The following is an 18894-nucleotide window of genomic DNA, read 5'->3' on the forward strand; positions in this document are numbered from 1 at the left end:
GAAGGGAATGAAGAAGAAACTTGTGTGGGAAGCTGAATGTATCTTTACACAAGACATCTTACACAAGGACACTCAAATGAAAGATCTTACACTTGTTTTCCCATTGTGGATATACATACACTGCTAGGGACACAGAGTATACTTGAATATAAGACCACACAGAAAGTAAGTCACTTGAGCATCCCTGTGTAAGATGTCTTGTATAGAGAGAGACTCTGAGTCCAGTAGTGTTTTGTTCAACCACTGACTCTGGCTAAAGTCACACTGGTCGAATCCACATTACTCATTCTAAGTCGCATGTTCCCCGCATTCCCCATGCAATCCCGAGTGCCGGTCACATTACCTCATTAAACAGATGCATTTCATTTGCATTTCTCCCGAATATGTGGTCACAGGTTTTCAACAGGAGTTTCACGGTGGCCGTGAACGGGCCAATGCGCAATTTACGCAGTTTTTTTAAAAACCACCCCCCTTCCTGTCTCTCCGGCTGTTCCGAGAGTTCCTATTGGCTGATTCAACTTGCAAGTGCTCCGTAGTCTGCAAAAGACTGTTTTTGACTTCATAGCATTGGATTTATTGATTATGCTGTTTCTGAATCAAATCTGGTAGTTTGAAAAATCATTTTGGGGTGAATCCATCCTCAGAATGGACTTGCGAAACTTCCTTTTTAACTGTTTTTTATTTTTTTTATTTTATATTACTGTAATATCGAAATTACAAAATATTGAAATAATGACACTCCAAGGAAGTGAAACTTCAGTAAAATTCAAGCACTGAACTGTCCTGCATAGGAAATGCCCACGAAAGCTTCCCACATGCTTCCAAATTTCCAAAAAAGAAACGGGAGAGAGCCATCAGTGCTGTCAGTGGGGGAAAGAGAGGCATCATTATCTTCAATGATGTTTCTTTATAAGGCAAGATTGAAATAACGGAAAAGTGCGCTCAAAAAAATAAAAAAAAAATGGGCGGGGAAAAAAAGGTCCTGCCCCCAAAAGCGGTTTTCAAGCGGCCGTGTGACCGGAGGGACGCGCGAGAAAGACGGATTGGAAGCAGGAATGTGAACGAAGAGGAAAAAAATCACGGATTGGAGGCAAACGGAAGATATCCGATAAACATGCGGGTAATGGGTGAATGTGGATTCGACCAGTGTTTCATTCTCAGTTTACCATGCACAGGCCTACATCTGTCTTGGAATGGGGTGTTCCAGTTTCTGTAAGATCACAGTGCTACAATTCCTTGTGCAAGGCTATGAAAACACTGCTAGAGAGTTTCAGGTGGGTGTCTAGAGAATATCAGCTGGGTAGCCATGTTGGTCAACTAGATATCTGATGAAGGGAGCTTGACTCTCAGAAGTTTATACCCTGGAAAATTTGTCTTTTAAGATGCTACTGGGCTCGAATCTTGCTCTTCTATAGCTAGAGAGTTAATTATCCGAAAAGTGTCATTGTTAAGGAACTAGGTAAAAAGACTTAAGGTCCAGAAGCGATCAGAGAAATCAAAGATGAGTTTCGCAGAAGAAAGCTGAAAATATATGTCAGGGGAAAGACTGATAGGTAAAGGAAATACTTTGAGCATTCTATAGAGGACATGATCAGATTATGTGCAAGTGGCTTTATACTAAAAAAGGAAGGAGCATTAGTTGGCCCACACTTGGACATGGAAAAGGAAGCAAAGGAAAGAGTAAAACAAAATGCTTGAAAGCTGTAGGAAGCAAGATCTTTGCTTGTTCCTACTATAAACTTGTTGCAATGAAGATGTCACCATATGCTTTTCTGCTGGGAAGCCACAGTTCACAAGATTTTAATGCAATCTATGAAGCTTAATTAAAATATTTAACAATAACATGTAACATGATTGTCTATGTTAACCTGGTCTTAAAAAATTGATGCTGTTTCTATGGTCACTGCTTGTCTTTCTGTTGTATTATGGAAATGGCAGCTTGCTGCTAAAGAGCTGTATTCATATAAAGCCCAGTTCACATGCAGGATTTATCAGGGTCTAAATTGCATGAAGAAACTATAAGCAGCAGGTTCCCATAAATGAAGTGACTTCTGTGAACCCTTATTTATGAAGGAGAAGGGGGGAATGCCTCTTCTAAGACAGGGGAATACATTTTCTAACAGTAAGCCTTCAATGTACAGCTTTTATAAATACTTATATTAAAATAATATTGTTTTAAAAGTGTTACTTGATTACTTGGGGGCACCTTTTTAGTTGGTGTAATTAATCAGTGTTTTTTTAAATCAATGAATCTAATCAATTAACATGACCCTTGAAGTGAACAGTTTAGATGGTTGCAACTCTACATAGGGCTGGATCTTAGAGAAATTCTGCTGATAAAGCAAAGAGAAGAGGTAATCTTGCCTGATTCCCCTCCTCACTGCAGCTAACCTGAACCAAGAAGATTTTCCTCTCCTGACTGTCCTCAGACACCCAGCAATGTCTTTTCAGGGGCTGCTGGGTGAAGGGGAAGGTGGAAAAGATGTGCTTCCACCACCATAGGACCCAAGAAGAGTAACAGATTTTAGAAAATGAAAATTTGATGTCACCGTAAATTTATTAGTCTTTGAAAGCCTGTTATTTTAAAGAGCATTTACAAGTGTATTTCTTGGTGACTGCACATGTTTTTATTGTATGCTACAAAAACCTTTTTTACAAATTAGGTAAGTGTTGAAACAATTCAACACACAAATAAATCCTGTGTTTAGAAACAGATATCTTGACATGTGCTTGAAAATGTAATCAGGCCTTTATTCTATAGACTGAGCTATCAAAAATGCCTCTCAAGTTGCATTCAAGTAGTTAAACCTGGCATGGCTCTATTGTTAAGGGGCGTGTGGTGTTTGTTTAAACCCAGGCCTTTTTTTACCTTTTCTCAGTGATGTGATAATTGCTTTTGGATCGCCCTGGTGTCTCTGCATCCCTGGGTCTAGGCCTTTCACAGCAGTCCCTCTGCCCCCAGCAGGGCTAATTTAAAAGAGGCTCCACTCTAATGAGATGTTACAATGGCTTTTTTAAAAAAGCAACAGTAGATCTCTCAAAAAACAACAAAGGGGACCAATTACAAACAAATGTGTTGAAGGGTCCCAGAGCCTCAGGCATGAGAATTAGGGCCATTTAAAGGTCAAAATGATTTAGGGTGTAAGGAAAGAAGAGGGATAGGAGACAAATAGGACAGCTTTTGTTATAGAAAATGTCTGTGTTGGTTGGGCAATTCTAGGCAAGTCAAAATGTTATTACTATTTTGGTTCCACAGAATGAGAGATAAGGAAGCATTAAAAAAAAATAATTCACTCTTCCCCAAATTTTATGTAACGTGATGTATGCCAGCAGGGAAAAGCCTCACCTTTCACACAAACACACACACATCCTGAACTAGTGGTAAGAGGAGAGAGATCTGAGATCAATGGAAAATGTCAGCTAGGTGTTTGGCAGTGAATAAGGCAAATTCTGTACTAGGGGAGTAATTCGAAAAGAGGTTCTAAATAAAATACTTAATGTTATAATATCTTCATAGCATGGCTGTTTCTGCAATGCTATGTACAGTTCTGTCCATCCCAACTTAAAAAGGGTGTTCATAGAGGAAATCTCACAACATTTTTCATAGACAGAGGCTGCGGTCCAAAGAACATTTTCTTGGGGGTGAACCCCATTGAATAGCATGGGGCTTACTTTTAAGTTGACAAGTTTAGGATCGCTCTCAGGATGCTTCAAAATACTAGCTGTTGGAGGCAAACAGAGAAGGAGGGCTGTTGGTTCCTGCTGGGCATATGGACTTCCTAAAAGCATCTGCTAGGCCACTGATGGAAGTAGGATAACGGGCTAGATGAATCCTTAGTTTGACTCAGTGAGCTTGTTTGTGTTTAACAAAACAACTTCTTATGACATTTGTGTGCTACCAGATTTCAATTATATCTCAAAAAAATTAAAATAGGCTAGGACAAAACCCAAGGACTGAAGACCAAATTAGGACCAAATCCAGCATGTTCAGAATGTGGCTTGATCTTGTGCTTAGGTCAGTGGCCATGTTATTTTTTGAGAATGAAGCCCACATTTACTGAGCCACTGCAAGGGTGCCGAAGTGGTATTTGCCAACATTCTTTCCTATGGCATTCTAAAGGACAAACTCAGGGCCAAGCTACAAGTGACGCCTGACACAGGTTGGACACTTGTCAGCTTCCCTCAAGTTTTGATGGGAAATGTAGGTGTCCTGGTCTTGCAGCTTGGCTCTCCGACTGCTGTCCAATGGACTTTTCAACTGTCACTTGTCCAACATTCTGCCAAGCTGCCTACATTTCCCATCAAAACTTGAGGGAAGCTGACAAGAGTCCAACCTGTGTCATTCATCACTTGTAGTTTGGCCCTCAGTCATAGAGTTCTTGTAGGCCTTCTAGTCCTACCCCCTGCTCAGTAAAGGAAATCCAAAGCTAGAGCATTCCTGACAGTATTATTCAAAAATTCCAGATGGCTAGCTGTGTTATTCATGTAGAAGAAAAATAAAATAGGAGTCCAGCGATATTTTGGAGACTAACAAAATTTATCCCAGTATAAACTTGTGTGAGTCAGAGTTCACCCCAAGCATCTGCTCTAATGAGCTCACAGAAGTTTATGCTGTAATAAACTCTGTTAGTCTCTAAGTTGCCACTGGACTCTGGTTTTGTTTTATCATTACAAAAGGAACTGAAAAGAGTAGATATCACAATACCATTATGTAAATGAATGGTGCATTCGCATTGAAAATATTGTTTGCAGTGCCTTGTATTCTATGAGATCTTCCAGAAGAGGTCATGGAGTAGGATTTTCTCTCCTCCCTTTCCTATTGGAATCCACTGGCCATGCTGAAATTTTGTTATTGGGGTTAAGTGGATCCTCATGAACACCTTAGGGGCAAAGTATAGGGGGGAGGATTCCTGCAGTGGGAGCAAGGTTGCCAGCCTCCAGTTGGTGGCTAGAGCTCTCCTGGAATTACAACTGACCTCCCCAAATCCACCCTCTCCACACTTCACACACACACACACCATCACCAGGAATTGTCCAGCCTGGAGCTGGCAACCCTAGCAGGAGTGAGTATCAGTGGAAATCAATGCCCTCTGAAAATGGTGAAAGTAGACACTTGCCATTGCTGGGAACACATGGTGGGATACATTATGTCTCAAGACTGCTATTGGGATAGACCCTGTGCAAGATGGACAAGGAAAACTCTGTATGGGAACCAGCATATACAACTAATCTTTACCTCTTGTGCCCTGATTCATTGACCTTCAGTTGGCCTTTTCTTTGCTTGCAGATGGTTTAAGGAGTTTTTAACACTTTTGTTTGTGATCTCACTCCTTTTGTTGTTTTGGAAACATCAACTGCTGAGTGTTAAGTAGAGCTTGAAAATGGAAGATGGCCGTAGCCTAATCACACAAAGTTCTCATTTCCTTGACAATCTTCTTAGTTTGTAGATTAATTTTATTTATTTTATTCTGAAATGTTACTATAGACATCTCAACATATCTACGTGCTTATTTTATACACGTATCCCTCATGATCCTTTTAAGGTTTGTCTTACTGCATGTTTCTGGTGTGGACCACCTCGTTTCCATTTGCAATGTATTAAATTCATATTGCGGTGATATTTAATATTATATGTATTTCATGCAAGTATCTTATCTACAGCAATTTCTTGCAAATGAGATGTTGGAGCTCATGCCTGCCTGGAAGTCACTCTTTCACTTGGCAGACTAGTTTGTTAACACAGATATACGGGGTACTCTGTAGCTGCTCAGTGCTGAGGAAGATGCACTAGTTTACGTATGCCTTGAAGCACTCTTTTTATGTTCAAGAATTGAATGCCAGCACTATAAACAGGCTCCATGGGTCTACCTTGGCTCAGATGAAACCCCTCTTGTTTACAAAATAGCAAGGGAATGGTTTGTTTGTCTCAGTTCCAGCTAAATTCAGCGTAAAATGGTTCTACCCTCCATAGGCTTAAATCACAGAGCTTCAATTAAAAAGTAATATGCATTGTTTCCTATACTTAACAAAAGTTCTTGTTTTAAATGTTTAGAAACATGCCCCCCACCCCCAGTAGTGGTTGTCTGCTACCAATATATACCCTTGAGCTGTTGGTAGATTTAATACCACTGTTGATAATCGGCCAGCGCAATACATAAACAATTAGTTCTACTACCACCGATGAGATAACTTTTAAAGATGTTTGAACTGGAGGGTGCTGGTGTACATTCTAGCTCAGCCTTGCTAGTCAAACCAAATCAGGTTGTGTCAAAACAGGCTGATCATGTTACCTACTGGCCAACCCAGGTCAGCTAGCTATTTCCAAGAACATGGCAATGGCACACACCTCAGGAGCTCTAGGCAAACATCCCCATGCATTTAATATGTTCAGTGATGTGTAGTAAAGCTCAGATCAGCTTGACCTAGGTTGAACAAAGTACGTGTGTGAAAGCATTAGAACTGGCTTGCTGGATTAGACTTATTTTGTCGCCAATAACAGGCAGTCAGGTGCCCCCAAGAAGCTCACAAGCAAGGCATGATGATGAGTATACCTTCCTGAAACTTTGGATATCACTAAATCCAGGAATTATTTCATGACAATAGTGTGCAATGAATGGTGCTAGGCTCTTTTCTCTACTTAACAAAAGCCATGTGTCATACATTAGGGATATACACCAGGTTTGTAAAAAGCCACTGTCCTAATCATCTCTAGCACAAATGGATTCCTTCCAGGCAAACAGGCAGGGGAACTTCTGTATTAACAGATAGTGGATTCTTCTCCCCTTAACTTTGCCACAAATGACTAACATGGATCTGTGTGGAGCAGGAAGGTGGATTAGAATCTTCTGTGGATTTATTTGTCAGGGAGCATAGTGAGAAGGTAGTGGTTTTATGGAACTCATGGTTTTGGTGATCTAGATGGGTAGTAGTTTTATGATGTAGCAGAAAATGAAAACAGAGGTCCAGGGGTATCTTAAGGCTATCGTCATTTATTCTAGCACAAGCTTTTGTGAGTCAGAAATCATTTCACATCATGGAACTTTATACTGAAATAAATTGTGTTAACCTTTAAAGGTGCCACTGGGCCCCATTTGGCCTTTGTGGGGATGCATGTATCAAACTGTGACATAAAGAAAGGAATTTTCTCTTTTTCCATAAAGGCTTGAAAGCAAGACTGTTTTCAAATACCCCAAAGTTCCAGGGAACCACATTCATGACAGGACAAAATGAAACAGAAAATGTTCCTTGCAGCTGAAATTGCTTTTTGACAACAACCCCATTTCCCCATAAGGAAATGCTGCCTATAATGTCTGAAAGAGTCATATGTTAACATGCAGCTCTAACATATCCATGAATGGCACTCTTTAGGGATGGCTGCTTTGGTGACACCCGTCTTTGCATTTTATCTTTAAAAAACCTATCCAGCCAAATCAGTTTCATAAATGACTGCTAATCACTCAGCATTGCCCCATCTTTCTCTTTCTCTCAGCAGCCTCCCCTTTCCCTGTTCTACTATTTCCTTCATTTTAAAAAGTGACTGTGCAGCAGTTTTGTAAGCTGGCATGTAAATCCCCTGTCTGTGGTAAAGCAGCAGATTAGCCCAGTAACAAAGTTACCTTGTCACCTACGCTGTTTAATCTGGGCATGTCAAAGAGTGATTTTATTGAACAAGTTTTGGAGTGAAAACCTTATTTATTTATTTAGACCCATTATACTGTTTTTAGTCTGGGGATTCCTGCACTTTCTCATCCAAGGCATCAATCAGATCCATTCTCTTCTCCCCGTTCACCTGCAGAGTTATGTGTCCACAGATTGTTCACTGGATCTTGGCTTTTCTTTCTCACTCAGTTGGAGCTTCAGAAGAATACTGGCTTGACTTTTGAGAAATGGGGAATGGGAGGGCAGGGTGTTTTTTTCTTACTACGGTAAGAACTGAGATGCCCCATGATTTTTCTGCTTAAAAAGAAGAAGAAACTGGAGTCAGACAGTCTCCGCTAAGTGTCATACTCCAGCCCACGTAGGAGAATATAGCAGCTATAAATCTGTCAATACAAAGAGAACAGCACACACACAAAAATGCGGCTAAAACCAAGAAATGTAGCATAATTACAGGTTCATTACTGCAAACAAAAGCATCCCCCATTTCCACCCCTTTGGCAGGGATGGGAGCAATTCAAAAAGGCTCATTATGTTGTTACTGAGGCAGGGTCGGAGGCCCCCTGAATAGCTGCTGCTGCAGTTCTGCTTATTATCCTCCTTGGGACTTTGGGAATGCTGCTGTTCAAGCCACTGAGGTGTATGGCTACTGGGAACAGCAAGAAGACACTGTGTCTCCGAACCCCTCCCTCTTTTTTGTTATGTCATTCCTCAAAAGAGGATCTCTCTTTGTGCTTCTCTTTAATGTGTATTTAGCATTGCTGAAAGGTGCTGGGCTGACAGGCTTGGAGACTGAAAGTCCTGCGCTTATCCATGGGAGCGCATACAGGAGAGACAGGACAATGAAGGATTGCTCCATCCTGGCTGACCTTCATGTCTCAGTTCTGACCTGGGGAGACTATTCCTAGGCTCCACACGCATAACCCATTTTATGACACTCTGGGCATGCCTGTACAGGGATGTTTTTCATTCTTGGGTTAACAGTTCTTTTTTTTTTTCTTTTTTTTAAAAAAATTTATTGGGTGAGTATAATATAAATGTTTACATTTCCCAAATCTGCCCATTCTTAATCTATTCCCCCACCCTTTCCCTCCCCCCTTTCTACTATAGACTTCCAACAGCTTTCCAACCCAATATCTAACTACTCTGCTTAATATTATTTGACTATTTAGCAAATAAATTGTTCTCTTTACTCAGTTACTATTTCACATCATTGTCCATATTTCCCCCTTGTAATGATCACTAACTCCTCCCTTAATCAAAAACTAAAAATTATCTAATGCCCACATCTCCCCTTTTACGTCCCACTTTTTTTTCTATATACTGTTTCCATTTCCCCCAGTCTTTAAAAAATTCTTCTGGATTTTGTTCTCTTAGCTTTCTTGTTAATTTGTCCATTTCAGCCATATGTAGTAATTTTTGTATCCAATTCTCTACAGACGGCACTTCTTGTGTCTTCCACACTTGAGCATACGATATTCTTGCTGCCGTTGTCATGTAAAATACGAATGTTCTGTCTTGTGGAATAATTCCGTCTAAGTTCAAGTCCAGCAAAAGCAGTTCTGGATTTTTATTTATTTGGATTTGTAAAATTTGAGACATAGCTTCTATAATATTTTTCCAGAACTGCCTTGCAACATCACAAGTCCACCACATATGATAAAATGAACCTTCATGTTTCTTACATTTCAAACATTTATCAGACATTTGATTATTTCCGTATGCTATTTTCTTCGGTGTTAAGTACCATCTGTACATCATCTTATATACATTTTCTTTAATATTAGTGCATGTTGATATCTTTTAAGGTGTTCTTCCACAAGTGTTCCCACGCCTCCATTGTTATGTCTCTGTTACAATTTATGGCCCATTTCACCATTTGCACTTTAACTGTTTCATCTTCTGTGTACCATCTTAACAGGACCTTATAAACTTTACATATCTTTTCCCCCCCATCTTGCAGTATGCATTCTTCCAATTCAGAGTTTTTCAGTTTAAATCCAAATTTCAAACGATCTGAATCGTATAAGTCTTTAACCTGTCTATATTGAAACCAACCATATTCAACTGGCAGCTCATCACATGTTTTCAACTTAGCCATAGTTTGCTCCTTTTTCAAAATTTCTTCATAGGTCAAACATTGTTCTCTGTTGTAAATTATATTTGGTTCAACAACTTCTAGTGGCACCACCCACATTGGGATACCGTCATCTAAATATTTTTTATATTTTGACCAAACCGTAAAAAGGCTTCTTCTTATATAATGATGCAAGAACATAGAGTCTGCTTTAAGTTTTTCATACCATAAGTAGGCGTGCCAACCAAAAAGCTTTTTGTATCCTTCAAGTGTAAGTAATTTTTGATTTTTTAATAGCATCCAATCTCTAAGCCACACTAAACATACTGCGTCGTGATATAATTTTATATTAGGCAATTGTAGTCCTCCTCTTTCTTTTGCATCACATAACACTTTCATTTTTACTCTGGGCTTCTTCACAGCCCACACAAAATCTGATAACTTCCTTTGCCATTTGTCAAATTGTTTGTTATCTCTTATTATTGGTATCGTTTGCAGTAAAAACATTATTCTCGGTAACACATTCATTTTAATTGCTGCTATTCTTCCTAGCCATGACAAATTCAGTTTATTCCATTTAATCATATCTCTGTCTATTTGTTGCCACAGCTTCTCATAGTTGTTCTTAAATATATCTATATTCTTTGCAGTGAGTTCAATTCCTAAATATTTCACTTTTTGTGTTACCTCACAACTTGTAATTTCCATTAATTCTTGTTGTTTTTGTATTGTTGAAGGCTTTCACGGCCAGAGAACGATGGTTGTTGTGGGTTTTCCGGGCTGTATTGCCATGGTCTTGGCATTGTAGTTCCTGACGTTTCGCCAGCAGCTGTGGCTGGCATCTTCAGAGGTGTAGCACCAAAAGACAGAGATCTCTCAGTGTCACTGTGACACTGAGAGATCTCTGTCTTTTGGTGCTACACCTCTGAAGATGCCAGCCACAGCTGCTGGTGAAACGTCAGGAACTACAATGCCAAGACCATGGCAATACAGCCCGGAAAACCCACAACAACCATCTTGTTGTTTTTGCTTGGTCATATTTTTACATAATATCTTAGACTTTCTTTTATTCACATAAAATCCCGCCAAATCACCAAATTCTTTAATCTTAGTCAACAGTTTTGGCATATTTTGAATCGGATCTTCTGTTATAACCATTACGTCATCTGCAAATGCTCTGACTTTATATGTAAATCCTTTTATCTTCATACCTCTTATATCATCATCCTCTCGTATCTGCGTCAATAGAATTTCCAGTACCATAACGAACAGTAATGGAGACAGTGGGCAACCTTGTCTTGTTCCTTTTCTTATCTCTAATCTCTTAGTAATTTCATCGTTTACTACAGTCGCTGCACATTGGTCTTTATAAATTGTTTTGACAGCTTGAATAAATTTCTTTCCCAGTTGCAATTTCTCCATTGTGGCAAACATAAAGTCCCAATTTAAATTGTCAAATGCTTTCTCTGTGTCTACAAAGAAGAGAGCAACTTCTTTTTCAGGGTGTTTTTCATAGTATTCCATTACATTTATTGCAGTTCTCAAGTTGTCTTTAATCTGTCTATCAGGCAAAAATCCAGCTTGTTCCTCCACTATGAATTCTGTCAACCATTCTTTTAATCTTTCCGCCAGTACCTTGGCAAAAATTTTATAATCGTTGTTTATCAAGGATATGGGACGATAATTTTTCACATTTAACAAATCTTGATCTTCTTTTGGAATCAATGTTATATTTGCCTCATTCCAAGTTTCTGGCAGGTTTCGCCCTTCCAAAATTCCATTCATCACTTTTTTCAAAAAAGGTACAAGCTCTTCTGCCATGAAATTTAGCTGATATTCCATCTCACCCTGGCGCTTTCCCCAACTTTGTCGTTTGTATAGCTTCTTTAATCTCAGCTTCTGTGATTTCTGCATTCAGTTTTTCTCTTAACCTCTCTGGTACCGCTGGCAAATTCATTCTCTCCAAATATCGGATAATACAGTTCACCTCTATCGCCTCCTTCTGATACAGTTTTGCGTAAAATTTATAAAATGCTCTACTAATTGCAGATTGATCAGTCAATATTTTTCCCTCATCCAAAATTTTGATTATCATTTTTTCTCTCTCTCCTTTTTTTCATTTGCCATGCCAGGTATTTTCCAGGTTTGTTGGCACCTTCAAAAGTCTTCTGCTTCATTCTCTTCAGTTCCCATTCCCATTCTTTATTTTCCATTGCCTTTATTTGTTCTTGTAACATCCAAATCTCCTGTTGCAGTATTTCCCCCCCGGTCTTTTCTTTAACTGTTGTTCTTTCACTTTTATTTTTTCTTGAATTTCTTTCTTTTTTTCCTTTTTGGTTTTTTTATCTCTGGCATTTAAGTCCATTAGGATCCCTCTCATCACGGCTTTATAAGTGTCCCATACTTTGTGCATTGGTACTGTCTGGTCCAAGTTATATTGAATAAAGAATTTAGTCTCTCTTTGTAATAAGTTTAAGTTGTTTTGGTGTTGTAGTAAGTCTTCATTAAGTTTCTATCTGAACTTCTTAGTACGTTTTTCGAATCTCCACAAAATTGGATTATGATCTGAGCTTACTTTAGGCATTATTTCAACATCTTTAGTCCATATCGTTAATTCTTTTGAAGCCCAGATCATGTCTATCTTCGATAGAGATGCATGTTTTGCTGAATAGTAGGTATACTGCTTAGATTTAGGGTTGTTTCTCCTCCAGACGTCTTTCAAATTCTCTTGGCTTTGTAATTCAAAAAAGGATTTCCGTAACAGTCCCCTTTTCTTTTTTGTCCCCTTTGTTTTTTTATCATCTTGTAAATTCACCACACCATTAAAATCTCCATCCAAAATAATTTGTGCATATGCCAGTTGGTCTAATTGTTTCAATATCTCTTTGAAAAAAAGGTCCTTGGCACCATTTGGTGCATAGATCCCTACAATTAATGTCTTTTGAGAGTTCCAATCAAATTCCACAGCCAAAAATCTGCCTTGCAGGTCTTTAAAAATCATCTTAGGCTGAAGCTCTTCCTTTATATATATAACAACTCCTCTTTTTTCTGCTTTGTTGAGGCCACAAATTCTCTACCCAATTTGTTATTTTTTAGGTATTTTAAATCTTGTGTTTTTACATGGGTTTCTTGTAAACAAATTATATTATAGTGTTGTTTTATTAGCCAATAAAAAATAGCTTAGAAGGTGAATTAAGTCCATTTACATTCCATGATATTATTTTGCACTCCATGGTTATGATCTGGGTCGCTTAGGTAAATCTTTTTCATAGTCCAAAAAGAACATCTCCATCTCATGTCGTGATTTGATAATTTTCCTGCTTTCTTGAAACTCAAAGCTCAGACCTTCCGGTATCTCCCATCTATATCATATATTGAGCTCCTTCAAAATCTGAGTCAAATCTCTGTATTTCTTCCTTTCAAACAAAATTCTCTTGGGTAGTTCTTTCATTATTCTCACTTTTTCCCCATCCATTACAAGTGGGTTTTGGAATTGCCTGCTGATAATTTCTTCTTTCATTCTCTTTGTAATTAACTGCACAAGCATATCTCTCGGTAAATTCCTCTGGGCTGCATACTTTGAGTTAATTCTATACGCCACATCAATATTGCTTGCAATTTCTTCCAATGGTTTATTCAAAAATCCTGCTAATATTTCCAAAATTTGCTCTTGGGCGGATTTCCCATCTTCCTCCAGGACGCCGCGAAATCTCAGTTGTCTATCCATATTTTTGTACTCCATTACTGCCATTCTTTCATTCAGTCCTGTGGTCTCCGCTTTAAAAGACATAGCGAACTTTTCTGTCTTTTCTTCAACCTCTGTAACTTTCTTCTGCATTGTTTGTAATTCTTTCTTCACTTCTTCCAAGTTTTTAGCCAGCTCTGCCACCTCCGATTTTATTGTTTCTTTAATGTCGTTCATCATACTTTGCATAGTCTCTTTTAATTCTCTGTTGCCTTCCATCATTTTTTTTATCTAAGTTATCAAAAGCCAATTGCCATTCTTTCTTCGACATCGTTGGGCTTGCTTTGCTTCCCGCCCACGAGTCTGATCTCTTCCTTAATTCCGTGGTTTGATTAATTTGTATTCCCAATTTTAATCAATTGTTGTCAAAATAACAAGAAAAAAGCTTTAAGTCCGTCAAAATGTCGGGCGTTTTTTCTCTATGGTTCTTAACTGAAGTTTTGCCCTTTCCCTTCTCCAAAATGGCGTCTTTGCTCCTTAGATGAAGTCTTGCCCTTTCCCTTCTTCAAAATGGCGTTCTTGCTCCTTGAGTGAAGTCTTTCCCTTTCCCTTATCCAAAATGGTGCTCTTCCACTTCCTTCTTTGTTCTGTCGCTCTATCACTCCGCAGCTTGTTGGTACCTGATGTACTTCCTGTTCCGTCTCTGTTGTCAGCCTGCTAGTCTCTTGTCACGATTTCCATGGTTCCCACAGCTCACTATCCCGCCTGACCACAAGTATGTAAACAATCTTCTTTTTTCTTCTCTAATTCTTTTAAAAAGTCTTATTTTAATCTAGTTTTCTTTCCGGAGCGAACTTAAATAGTTTCTACAGAGTCTCAATTAATGATTTCCACTTTGATCTTATTCTTCTAGCCAAATTTAAGTCCGTGAAAGAGATAGTGATCTTTACCTTGCCGGTTCTTTTCTGGGTTGTAATCGCTGTTTCAGTTGTCAAAATTAGTCCAATTTTGCTACTGAGGCTTGGGTACGAAGGCCCTATGCCAACTCGATGACTCCAAAGTTGTTGCAGAGATAACAGCTGCCCTTCTTAGAGCGGGACCTCAAGGCTGGGAGAGGATCCTTTATTCAGAACCCCCCCTCAGCCGAGATCACACACCCTCTGGGTCTTGAGCGTACCTGCCTGCTCTCCGCCTGAAAGCAGGGGGCTGTGGGCGATCTAGCACCCCACCAGCCCAACAAACAACAACTTGGATGGTTCCGCTCCCTGAACCGCATCAGCCCGTCATAGATCCCAACCAGAAGTCCCTTCTTGGGTTAACAGTTCTGATTCCTGCAATCTAGACAGCACCCTTTGCATAGACTGTGAATTCCCACTGCTTGATCCGCAGAGCTATAGCCAGTAAACAGATTGTATCTGTTTCTGTTGTGAAGGGTAACTGCATGCCTTACTACCTTAATCTGTAATGACTGGTGTAACTTACGTGTTGTGATGTCATAATGTCCCATATTTCCCACCACCCTTGCCAGTGGCCATTAATGGTGCTGAATGGGTACAGGGAAAGATGGCCCAAGTGATCATTTCTTCTAGATATAATAAAGGGGAAGGGAGGAGCTAGGCATGATATGCCTTTTTGACAACAGCTGCATGTTTGCTGTCAAATCCAGTCTAGAATTTTGTGGGTGGTACAATCTGCACAGGAGAATAAGCAAAAAGTGTACCCAAACCCCATGCATGAGCACCTCTTCCTGGTCTTCACTTTCTCCAAAATGTATAACTTTAAAGGGCCCAGATTCAGGGAGGGAGTATGAAAACCCTTTATTTCTTCCAAATGGGAGAGTTAGGATAGCAAACTATCACATATCCCAAATGTTGGTAATAACTACACTGACAGAGGGAGAGTCATATGCATAGCCATATACATCAGTGATGGAAGGGTGTCATCAGTGGAAAGTGGCGAATTCTAAAGGCTCAGCTATACAGATGCTCAGAGAAATCCTTCCCTTCAGAAAAGAGGATTCCTGCCCTCTGGGCAATCAAGTCATTGTGTCTGTGCAGAAACATATGAGCTGTGATGATAATCTGCAATATTCACCAGGGTCTCATGGGCAGAGGTTTGGATCCAGTGCAGTATTTCTGCAGGAGCAGGGGCTTCTACCTATGGAGCATGGCTTTCCTGCCCCCCTGCCCCCACAGCATGAAATAGCCCTCAAAATCCCATTCTTGTGGTCCCCTCTCCCCTGTGAACAGGATTTCCAGGGACATTTGGGCTATTATGGCAGGGGGAGCTCAAAAAAGTCATGCTCTTTATGCAGTCCTTGTGCCTACAAGCACATTGTGCTGGAGACAACCCACAAATAATAGCAGTAGACTGACACACTAGGCTTATTTGGAGTGTGTGCACTTTTTAAAACTCAACTCCCCACCCACCTTCTGAGGTGAACGCTGAATGGTCTGGCTCCCAAGCCTGGTGGGGAAACAGGTTGTTCCAGACCTATCTCAAAGTGCATGCTGGGGCAGCCCAAACCCACTGGCTTTTCAACCCAAGGTCTGGTGGTTTTTGGAAAATGGCTTTGAAGAACAATGCAGGACAAAAGTTATTTTAATATCTCATGTCACCAGGAAGACATGAGTAAGTAGTTTGAATATTGGACTTTTTGTGGAATATGAAATTCAGGTATACCAGACAGACCCATTCTGTGAACTTCCAAAATCAGTGCAGATCCATGGCCGTTTCCAAACTGCTTACCTTGTTCCGGAAAACAGCGACATCTCGCATGAAATCTCACGAGAAGATGCTGTTATCGTACGAAATCGCACGAGAAGACGCAATAACAGCGTCTTTTTGCGAGATTTCGCTGTTTTCCAGAACAAGGTAAGCAGTGTGGAAACGGCCCAGCTCTCAGCTGCCAAAGAAGAGCAAGTATTTTCTTACAAAGTGTACCTCCGTCATTGAAGGAGTAATCTCATTGACTTCACTTGTAGCTCTTTCCCAGGACCATTTTACTAGCAAAGCATGTAGGATTCTTTGCACCTGATATCCAGAGAAAAAAATGCAGTATTGAAAAATCTGATGTTAAGGCTGCTGGGGGTTGCTGGAGTACAAGCCACACCCCCCCTTTGTGCTCACCTCCTGTGCTTAGCAGGAAGTGACCTTTTGCATTGAAAAGGCAACTGCTGGGCAGGGGCGCGAGCCTTTGGCGCGAGCCGAAGGGCGAGAGCTAAAGGGCTCTTGGCCGGGGGATCATAGCCGTTTTCTTTCCTCTTTCTGTGTTATTCCTAAAACAGAATAATGAAGTCAGAATGCCAGCAGGGGGTTGGGGGCTTTCCAGTGTATTGCACTGAGTGTCACATGTATGACTATCTGCCTTCTGGTCAGAAGTCCTGGATGTGTGCTCGCTGCAAGGAGCTCCTGGTTCTCAGGGAACGAGTACGTACCCTTGAGGCCAAGGTGGCTGACCTGGAGAAGCGGAGACAGTTAGATAGGCACGAGGACAAGATTCTCAGGGACAGGATAGATGTGTCCCACTCTAAAAATGGCAGCGTTCTTGTTGTCAAGGAGAATGAGGATCTTGTGGAATCAGGGCACTGTACTGAGGATAAGGGGAACATGCCCTCAGAAGGGACCTCTTCTTCAGTTGGTGAGCAGGTTTCCTTTCGCATCAAGGAACCATCCCTGGGTGGGGCGGGAGGGAGGCTCTTGGTAGTTGGTGATTCGATCCTTAGACAAGTAGATAGCTGGGTGGCACAACCGCGTTCTGACCGTATGGTGACTTGCCTGCCTGGTGCGAAGGTAGCGGACATTACGCGTGTTATAGATAGGCTGGTAGATAGTGCTGGGGAAGAGTCAGCGGTCGTGGTCCATGTTGGAACCAACGATGTTGGGAAATGCAGTCGTGAGGTCTTGGAACAAAAATTTAGGCTGTTAGGCAGGAGACTCAAGGCCAGGACCTCCAAGGTAGCCTTCTCAGAAGTGCTACCTGTTCCACGCGCAGGGCCAGAGAGACAAACGCAGATCAGGAGTCTCAATGCGTGGATGAGACGATGGTGTAGGGAGGAAGGGTTCAAGTTTGTTAGGCACTGGGATTCTTTTTGGGACAAGCGGGAGCTGTACAAGAGAGACGGTCTCCACTTGTCCCGAGAAGGAACCCGGCTGCTGGCACTTAAAATCAAAAAGGTGGCAGAGCAGTTTTTAAACTAAATGCTAGGGGAAAGCCGACAAGAGATAAAGTGTCTCTGGTTCAGGATGGTTCATCTCAGAGAGATGAAGGGCTAGGTATAACACTTCTACAGGGAGATAGATTAGAGTTGTCAACTGAGATGGAGACAAACAGTGCAGATGACCTAACTACGTCTCGAGGCAAAGTGTGCCGGGGAAGTTACAGGTGTTTATATACAAATGCTAGAAGTGTCCGAGGTAAAATTGGGGAGCTGGAATGTTTAGTGTTGGGCGAATCCATAGACATTGTGGGCATATCAGAAACTTGGTGGGATGAGGAAAATCAGTGGGACACGGTGATTCCTGGATATAAATTATATCGGAAGGATAGGGAGGGAAGGGTTGGTGGTGGGGTGGCTCTATATGTCAGAGAAGGTATACATTCCAGTAAGATTGAGAAGGTAACTGAATTAGATTCGCTTCTGGAAATGCTATGGGTTGAAATTACGGGCCCAAATGGAAACTTAACTGTGGGAGTTTGTTATCGCCCTCCAGATCAGAAAATAGAGGAGGATTATAAAATGATGACAGGATTAAAGATGACTGCTAAACAAAAAAACTGTGTTGTAATGGGTGATTTTAACTACCCACACATTGACTGGGCCAATGGGTGTTCGAATCGGGGGAGAGAAAGTGAGTTTCTAGACTGTCTCAATGACTGTGCTATGGAACAGATGGTTACAGAACCTACTAGGGGAGAGGTGATCCTGGATTTGGTCCTCAGTAATGCTGAAGACCTGGTGAGAGATGTAAATGTGATTGCACCACTTGGGAACAGTGACCATAATGTTATTGAGTACAACATATGTATAAATAGGAAATTGCCAAATAAGACCAACACAGCCATGTTTAACTTCAAAAGGGGTAACTTTTCTGAGATGAGGGGGTACGTGAAGAAGAAACTGAAAGGGAAAGTAAAAAAGGTCAAAACACTTGGGGAATCTTGGAGACTATTTAAAACTACAATCCTGGAAGCTCAAATTAAATATATACCGCTGGTTAGGAAAGGCACAAATAGGTTTAGGAAAAGGCCAGCATGGTTAACAAGCAATGTAATAGAAGCTGTAAAAGGTAAAAAGGATTCTTTTAGGCAGTGGAAAACTAGTCGGAGTGAGGTTGATAAAAAGGAGCATAAGCTGTGGCAAAAAAAGTGCAAGTCTGTGATCAGACAGGCAAAAAGGGAATATGAGGAGCATATTGCAAAGAACATAAAGAAAAACAATAAACAATTCTTTAAATATATTAGAAGTAGGAAACC

Source organism: Eublepharis macularius, chromosome 4, assembly GCF_028583425.1.
Source record: "Eublepharis macularius isolate TG4126 chromosome 4, MPM_Emac_v1.0, whole genome shotgun sequence".
NCBI classification, from domain to species: domain Eukaryota; kingdom Metazoa; phylum Chordata; class Lepidosauria; order Squamata; family Eublepharidae; genus Eublepharis; species Eublepharis macularius.